The sequence below is a fragment of the Neomonachus schauinslandi genome, chromosome X, assembly GCF_002201575.2.
Source record: "Neomonachus schauinslandi chromosome X, ASM220157v2, whole genome shotgun sequence".
Taxonomy (NCBI): Eukaryota; Metazoa; Chordata; class Mammalia; order Carnivora; family Phocidae; genus Neomonachus; species Neomonachus schauinslandi.
Genome location: NC_058419.1, coordinates 28,974,243 through 28,982,593, shown reverse-complemented (window position 1 = coordinate 28,982,593; position 8,351 = coordinate 28,974,243). Strand labels below are relative to the sequence as shown.

At 40.4% G+C, this 8,351-nt stretch overlaps 1 pseudogene; it reads right to left on the bottom strand.

Annotated features, from left to right (window-relative positions):
• Positions 1-3,612: 3,612 nt before the first annotated feature.
• LOC110576239 lies at positions 3,613-4,909 on the bottom strand (annotated as a pseudogene).
• Positions 4,910-8,351: the final 3,442 nt, after the last annotated feature.

The window sequence follows — 8,351 nt, the reverse complement described above, 5'->3', positions numbered from 1 at the left end:
GTTGCCTTCATACAGAGACATAATCTTTTATCCAAATTCCCAATTATTTCTTTTTCTTTTTTTTTTAAAGATTTTATGAGAGACAGAGGCAGAGGGATAAACAGGCTCCCCACAGAGTATGGAGCCCGATGTGGGACTCGATCCCAGGACTGTGGGATCATGACCTGAGCCGAAGGCAGACGCTTAACCGACTGAGCCACCCAGGCATCCCCCGCGATTATTTCTTGATCACGTTTCTTTATCATGCTTGCTTTCCTAGCTACATGTTGTGTGTTTCCTATGGAACCCTTAGAAGTGGATTTCAGGGCTGAGACATGAAGCAGTACCAGGCTAGGACGCCAGGCATACAAGCATGTGCCCTCAAACAGGGCACATAATTAGGTACCAGCTGGAGAAGTTGTGCCCTTGTCTTTCCTTACAGGGATATCTGCTCACGATGGGAACCACCATCTAAAAGATCGCTGCTTCCTTCTTCTCAGGAGTCAATATGATGTAGGGAAAGATTAAGAGATGCAGAGAGAATTGGTACAGCACAGAAAAGAGGGTGGTTCTATGGAAGAGAAAGTGCTTTAGTTTTTCCATTTGCTCTTCCATTGTTCTCAGTCTTTCTGGTTATCAAATCACTTTTTACATTCTCCTTAGAATGATAGTCATCCAAAAAAAAAAAAAAAAAGAATGATAGTCATCCAGTAAATAGCACTAATTCATATGCTTTGTATGAGGCACGTCTAAGAACCCCTGCAAATACGTTCATTTGTCCAAATCAAAGAAACAGTCATCACCACCATAAGACTGGATTCTTATATATACGCCCATTCCAAATGTGACAGAGAGATATTAACAATTTAAGAAAAAGCCCTGCAGGCAACATTTCTGGCTTTCTACAATTTTTCTACCATCAAAGTTAATAGTGATCCTGATGGGGATTTTAGAGCTGGTATCACCTATGCTTACTCAATAATAAAATCTTGAATTTGGAGAGGTAGTTCATCTGGCTAGTATTCCAAAATGGTGGAGAGCAAGAAAGGAGACTTTTCTTAATTCAGGGTTTCTTACCTGACTGTTGTGTGTCTGCAAGACTTGCAGGTGATCCACCCAATTCAGGAATTGCCAGATAAATCCTTATTGCCAAATCGATGGGAAAATATAATTAAATATAAAACTTCCTGCCAAGCCAATAAACTTCTTCATAAAACATAGACAAGAACGAAATGGTTTTATTACTGAATAAGCATTAAACGAGACTGCAACATGCATTGACAGGCAATCTGTTAAAGAGATTGTATAGACCAAAAAAAACCCCTCTTACCCTTTCCTATACATGTTAACCCATATTGGTGTTCATATTCAAAGAGATGGCTCCTTGGCCCCCAGCAATGACATTCCTGGTATGCAAAACTGGAAGAGGCTTATTTAGCTTTGAAAAACGTTTACATGCATTTTAAAGAGGCTGAGCTAGCAATTATAATCTCATTTTCTGAAGGAAATTTTAAGAGAAAAGTGGAGGCGGGGGAGAGGAAAGTTCTCTACTTTTTGCACTAGGGAATTTTTTAAAGTAATTTTTTTTAGATTTACCCTTACGCTGGCAAAGAGTAGTCAAGCTCACGATCCTAGAGGGCCTATTGTACCCTCTGTATAAATTACCCAGATAGGGTCTCACACACAGGAAGAAGAAAAGGCCTGTAGCTGGATCTAGAGTGTGAGGTGAACTCTGACTTTCAGGTGTAAAAACAAGACAACAAAATGGAGTCATTTATGCTAAGCCCCATGTCACCAAACCAAGACATAACTTGGTTGTAGTTTCAGTTCTCCCAGAAATGCAATCTTAAACCAGTCAATCAGGAATCACCTGACCAGCACTAGTTAAGTAATCTGACTGATAGAGCCCTGCCATCCCCTAAAGGAAAGTAACCTTGCAATGACCCGTCTGTTTTTTTGCCTAGTATAACTTCCTTGTCCCTTCTCCCTTCTACCTATATAAGTCTTTCATTTTATATAGCTCATCAGAGCAATTTCTATCTGCAAAATTAGATACTGTGTGATTCAAATTGATTTTTGCTCAAATAAACTCTTAAAACGTTTAATATGCCTCAGTTTATCTTTTTTTAAAGTTTGTTCATTTTTTTTAAGTAATCTCTACACCCAATGTGGGGCTCAAACTCATGACCCCAAGATCAAGAGTCCCATGCTCTTCCCACTGAGCCAGCAAGACACCCCTCCTCAGTTTTTTTTTTAGTATTAATGAATTTTTTTTATTGTTCAAGTTATACTTTATTTTAATTTTTTTTGTTGTTTTTTAAATTTAAATTCAATAATCCAAAGTATAGGGCACCTGGGTGGCTCAGTCGTTAAGCGTCTGCCTTCGGCTCAGGTCATGATCCCAGGGTCCTGGATCGAGCCCCGCATCGGGCTCCCTGCTCCGCGGGAAGCCTCCTTCTCCTTCCCCACTCCCCCTGCTTATGTTCCTTCTCTCGCTGTGTCTCTCTCTCTAATAAATAAAATCTTAAAAAAAAAATCCAAAGTATAGTACATCATTAGTTTTTGATACGATGTTCAATGATTCATTAGTTGCGTATAACTCAGTTTATCTTTTAACACAGCAAAGGGGCAATGCCCCATTATAAATGGTACATAAGGTCAGGGTTGGAGTAGCAAGAGGGATCTGATGCTGGGTTTGAAAGATTAGGGCTAGAGCTACTTAGATACTTTTGGTTTATGGTCTCTAGAATCCAGGACAGGGCTCAGCCTGCAGATAGTTTGGGTCACAAAGCCTCAGCTACATTAAAGAAAAAGGAATTTGGGGGGCACCCGGGTGATTCAGTCGGTTGAGTGTCTGACTCTTGATCTCAGCTCAGGTCTTGATCTCAGGGTTGTGAGTTCAAGCCCCATGTTGGGCTCCACCGTGGAGCCTACTTAAAAACAAAAGTAATTTGGGCCTAGAAACAAGATTAGAAGTTATAGAGAAATAGATTTGTGTATAAAGGCATTATTGTTTTTTATAACCATACTGAAATTTACTCCTTTTACCCCAGTTAACAAAATATATCACAAGAAAAACTTAGTATGTTTGGGGCACCTGGTGGCTCAGTCGGTTAAGCATCTGCCTTTGGCTCAGGTCATGCCCTCAGGGCCCTGGGATGGAGCCCCACATTGGGCTCCCTGCTCAGCTTCTCCCTCTCCCTCTTCCCCTGCTCTTGTTCTCTCTCTTGCTGTCTCTCTCAAATAAATAAATAAAATCTTAAAAACAACAACAACAACAACTGAGCATGTTTTAACAAAAACAACACTTCTGAAAGTAGAACACAATTTTCTTTTTCAGGAAATAATATTGCAAATGGTTGCTTCTGGGTCAATTTACCACAGAAGAGGAGCAAAGTTGTTAAAGCATAGCTATGCTCCACTGAGCCACTTTTCTGCACAACTGTAACGTACCTGAAAACATTCCTAAACTCAAGGTTTAAAAGCATTTTAAGAGACAAAACTTTAAGTGTTTTATAGCCACCTCTGTAAGAGGTGCTTTCCTGCTCCAAATGGTCAGAGCTTAATTAGAAGGTTGACAATATTTAAGTTTTTTTTTTTTCCTCATCATATCTTCTGTTCAAAATACTATTATCATTGGTAATATGGTTTGTATCTTGTCTGATCTAGATGATCCAGTCCAAAAAGTAGGGTTAGAGAAGATTGACCCTACACTCATGGAGGAAGGGTTGGCCCTCTGGGTGCAGGCTACATACTCACTTCCCCTTCCCCTAGTTTTATAAACGGAGGACTCAGAGTTCCTTGACTTTCAGTGAATTGGGGTAAAGAGTGTGAATTACAATGGTGAGAAGGGTGTGTACTTACAAGTGAACTATCCTGTTGAAGTGGTACAGGTCCTGGAGGAAAATATTTCATATAAGGTAGCATCTGAGCAATAATATGTCTATGGAGAAGCCGATGGAGAAGTCATTGGTAGACCTGAAGCTTGGCTGTGAATCAAGTGGGAAGTACTTGGCAATCTGGGAAGGATGTGGTATTTGAGGGCTTACTGGTGGTGGAGGTAAGAGTACAGTACAAAATGTTGCTCTGGAGGCATGGTATGATGAGTTCAATACCACTGGTTGACCCTGATATTCAGGGTGATGGTGAGCTCAGGCGTGGAGACAGGGGGTAGTGGTTCTCAAGCACCTAAATTTGAGTCATTCTGAATAGGGACAGTTACTAAGCTGCTATGTTTTCTTGCTGAAATACAAAGGTTTCCTGACTGCTGAAGGAAGTTGAGGTGAAGCTATATACAATGAATTCCGCTGGAGGAGCACAAGTATCTTCTTACGGCTGATTATATGGCTTGTGCAGTACACGTTGGAAAGGAAGTGGTGGTATAATATGCTGCCTTGTTGGAATACGGTTCATATGATGCTTGTCTGGTAGCCTTATAAAATGATCAGAGATTTCATGTGGTGCTGGAACAATACGTAGGATGAACGTTTTCAAGTTAAGGACGGGCAGCAGGTTCTCCGGATCTCATATGGCGGTGGTTGATATGAGCATCTAAATCTCTTTGAGACAAGTATGTTCTCTTGCATCCTTGAACAGTGCTGCACATGAATAGAGAACCTTGTGCATGCTCCTCAATTCGGTGAACATATTTACTACAGCCTGGACACAACTTATCGCCTTTTTTTTCTTGTAAAATAGCACAGGCATAGCAAAAAGCATGCTTGCATGGAATCATTCGCCCATAGATTTTAATGGGTAATTCGCATTTGTCACAGAAATGAACTGGGGTGTCATCCTTTTCACCTAAGATGTTTATCTGAAAGTCCCAGAAAATCTCTTCACTAGACTTCTGCTCCTGTCTAAATGATCCGCCCCTATTAAAGTCGTACCGTTCTTCCACACTAAGATTGAGTCCTTCGGCGTTCTCCATGATTCAGCTCGCAGGGCACGATGGGAACGGAAGTTAACCTCACTGACCCAGGGAGCGCATGCGCCCTACCCTGTTGAACCAGTGAGGCGGAAGTGCAAGCGGGTTGCCGGAAAGTTGACATCTTCTTACATACCCCCATTCCAGTGATGGAGTCAGGCAGGAAAAACAGGAAGTGTTTCAGAGCGGAGTTTGGTTAGACTGCCCTTTTGTTTTTATGCTTCAAGAAAAAGTAGCCATTAACTGGAGAAAGAGACTAATCTGGAAGGGGGTGGGGGGTGGGGAGAGAGCGGGTAGGCGCAGTAATACCCGAAGGCATAGACTTGAGGCAGGTGAGGCAGCCAGTGCACTCATAAAGGTTTTTTGAATAATGCAAGTGCTTTCCTTTTTTGGGTGAAAGCCCATCCATTATATGGAATGTTCAAATAGACACTGGATAGCTTCTTGTCGAGATGCTGTACCTCTGGCTTCTCAAACTCTTTCTGCCAAAGTGCCCCTAATCGTAGAGAAAAGTAAATTTAACTGTGAGGGTGAGGGGGCAAAGTTCTAAGTACCGCTGGAAGCAAACTATTTCTTTGAATAGTTGTACGTTACCGTAAAATTATGTGAAGATAACTTTTTTTTTAAATGTCGGGTTATTTTATTTTACTTTCTTTTAGAATGTTGGTTCATTTTAATAAAAAAATATTGCTTTTAATTACTTAGTTAAATTACTTGAATTTGGGGCGCCTGGGTGGCTCAGTTGGTTAAGCGACTGCCTTCGGCTCAGGTCATGATCCCAGGGTCCTGGGATCGAGTCCCACATCGGGCTCCCTGTTCGGCGGGGAGCCTGCTTCTCCCTCTGACCCTCTCCTCTCTCATGCTGTTTCTCTCTCGCTCGCTCTCTAATAAATAAATAAATAAATAAATAAAATCTTTAAAAAAAAAAATTACTTGAATTTCTCCCTGCCCCTGAAGCCTTTGAGTAATAGTGATACCCCAGGAAGCTGTGCAGGATGTGTACCAAATGCTGTATGTAGCACGCTGGTATATGTCCCCTCAGTGTTGGGACACTAGTTTGTGATACACTGCACAGAGTAGCTTCTTCACAGAGTAGCTTCTTCACAGAGTACAGGGTCATCCGGTAGGACTTAGAAATCCTTTTTATACAGAATCCTATATCATAGTATTTGTATATAAGAATATCTGTGAATGGGCGCCTGGGTGGCTCAGTCGTTAAGCGCCTTCGGCTCAGGTCATGATCCCAGGGTCCTGGGATGGAGTCCCACATGGGGCTCCCTGCTCAGCGGGAAGCCTGCTTCTCCCTCTCCCACTGCCCCTGCTTGTGTTCCTGCTCTCGCTATGTCTCTCTCTGTCAAATAAATAAATAAAATCTTAAAAAAAAAAAAAAGAATATCTGTGAATAAAAGTTAAAGGTTGAAAGCCCCAACAAATTAGGAAGATGATTAGTCACGTTATAAAATGCCTTCCCATATCCCCCAATTTCTAATTCTGGTTCTTTAAATATTACATCCTCCTGGCATATTTGATGTGCATTTGTAGAACATTAACAACTTGGAGCTGTGTATTCATCGTTCTTTTGCTGTTTTCACTTAAAAAAAAAATCACCTATGTGTATTTCTTTATACAAAATACGAGTTACTTTTGCATGTTTTTCACGTAGTAGGTATGGAATGACACTGTGACTTTCTTTAATCCCTTAACATTTTATTTCTGAGATACTTTGATGTTAAGGCATGTATTTTATTCCTTATCAGTACTGTATTCCATTGTCTGACTGTATTATAATTTAAATATTCCCCTACTGATGAATATTCGGGTTGTTCTTACGTTTTGCAATTATAAGTGCTGCTTTGAAATATTCTTGTACATGCCTATTGTACATGTTCCAAAATTTCTCTAGAGGATATGTATAGGATTGATGTACTGGATCATAGAGAATGAGCATATTCAACTTTTCCAAAGTGTTCATACTAATTTGCCAGTGGATTATAAAAGTTTTTGTTGTTCATCTTCACCAATATTTGTTATTAACACTCTTAATTTATTACAAATTTGGTGGTTGTAAAATTTATGTTTTTAAAAATTATTTATTTATTTAAGATTTTATTTATTTTATTTCAGAGAGAGAGCACGAGAGTGAGAGAGAGAGCGGGGTGGTGGAGAGGGAGCAGGAGAAGCAGACTCCCCACTGAACAGTGAGCCCGATGTGGGGCTTGATCCCAGGACCCTGAGATCATGACCTGAGCTGAAGGCAGATGCTTAATTGACTGAGCCACCCTGGTACTCCAATTTATGGTTTTTTTAAAAAGAATTTTTTTTTTAAAGAGTGTTGATTTATTTTTTTGACAGAGAGACAGCAAGAGAGGGAACACAAGCAGGGGGAGTGGGAGGGAGAAGCAGGCTTCCTGCCGAGCAGGGAGCCCGATGTGGGGCTCGATCCCAGGACCCTGAGATCATGACCCGAGCTGAAGGCAGTCACTTAACCAACTGAGCCACCCAAGCGCCCCTTAAAAAGAATTTTTAAAAGTTATTTATTTATTTATTTATTTTAAAGATTTTATTTTTTTAAGTAATCTCTACACCCAATGTGGTGTTTGAACTTACAACCCTGAGACCAGGAATTGCATGTTCCACCAACTGAGCCAGCCAGGTGCCCCCAAATTTATGTTTTTATGTTGTGTTTCTCTGATTACAAGTGTGTTTGGGCAATTTTTCATGGTTTTTTTTGACATTTATAATTCCTCTTTTGTCAGGTATCTGTTTATATCATTGGACCATTATTGAACAATTTGTATTTTTCTTTACTGATTGGTAGGATAGTAATTCTTTGCCAGTTATATAACTTGCAGTTGTCTTCTCTAACTTTGTAAGCTGCCTTTTCATTTCTTTATGATGTGGTAAATAAAAGTTCTTAATTTTTTAAAAAAAGTGTTTATTTAAGTAATCTCTACACCCAGTGTGGGGCTTGAACTCACTACCCCAAGATCAAGAGTCATATGCTCTTCTGACCAAGCCAGCCAGGTGCCCCAGAGGTTCTCAATTTTGATTTATTAGACTTATCAGTCTTTTTCTTTATGATTAGTGCTTTTCTGAAATGCTTAAAATGTTTTCCCTAACTTAAGGTCATAAAAGATATTTTCCCTTATAATTTTTGTTTTATTGGCCTTTCAAATGGAGTCATCTTTAATTGAATTGCAATTGATTTTGTATATTGTAATGTCAGGATATGTTTTTTTTTCCTCCATATAAAAAGTCATGTGAAACTGAGTTAAAATGGAGTTGGGGGGCACCTGGGTGGCTCAGTCGGTTGAGCATCTGCCTTTGGCTTGGGTCATGATCTCTGGGTTCTGGGATGGAGCCCAGCATCGGGCTTCCTGCAGTGGGGAGTCTGCTTCTCTCTCTCCCGCTCTCCCTCCCCACTGCGCATTCTCTCTCTCTCAAA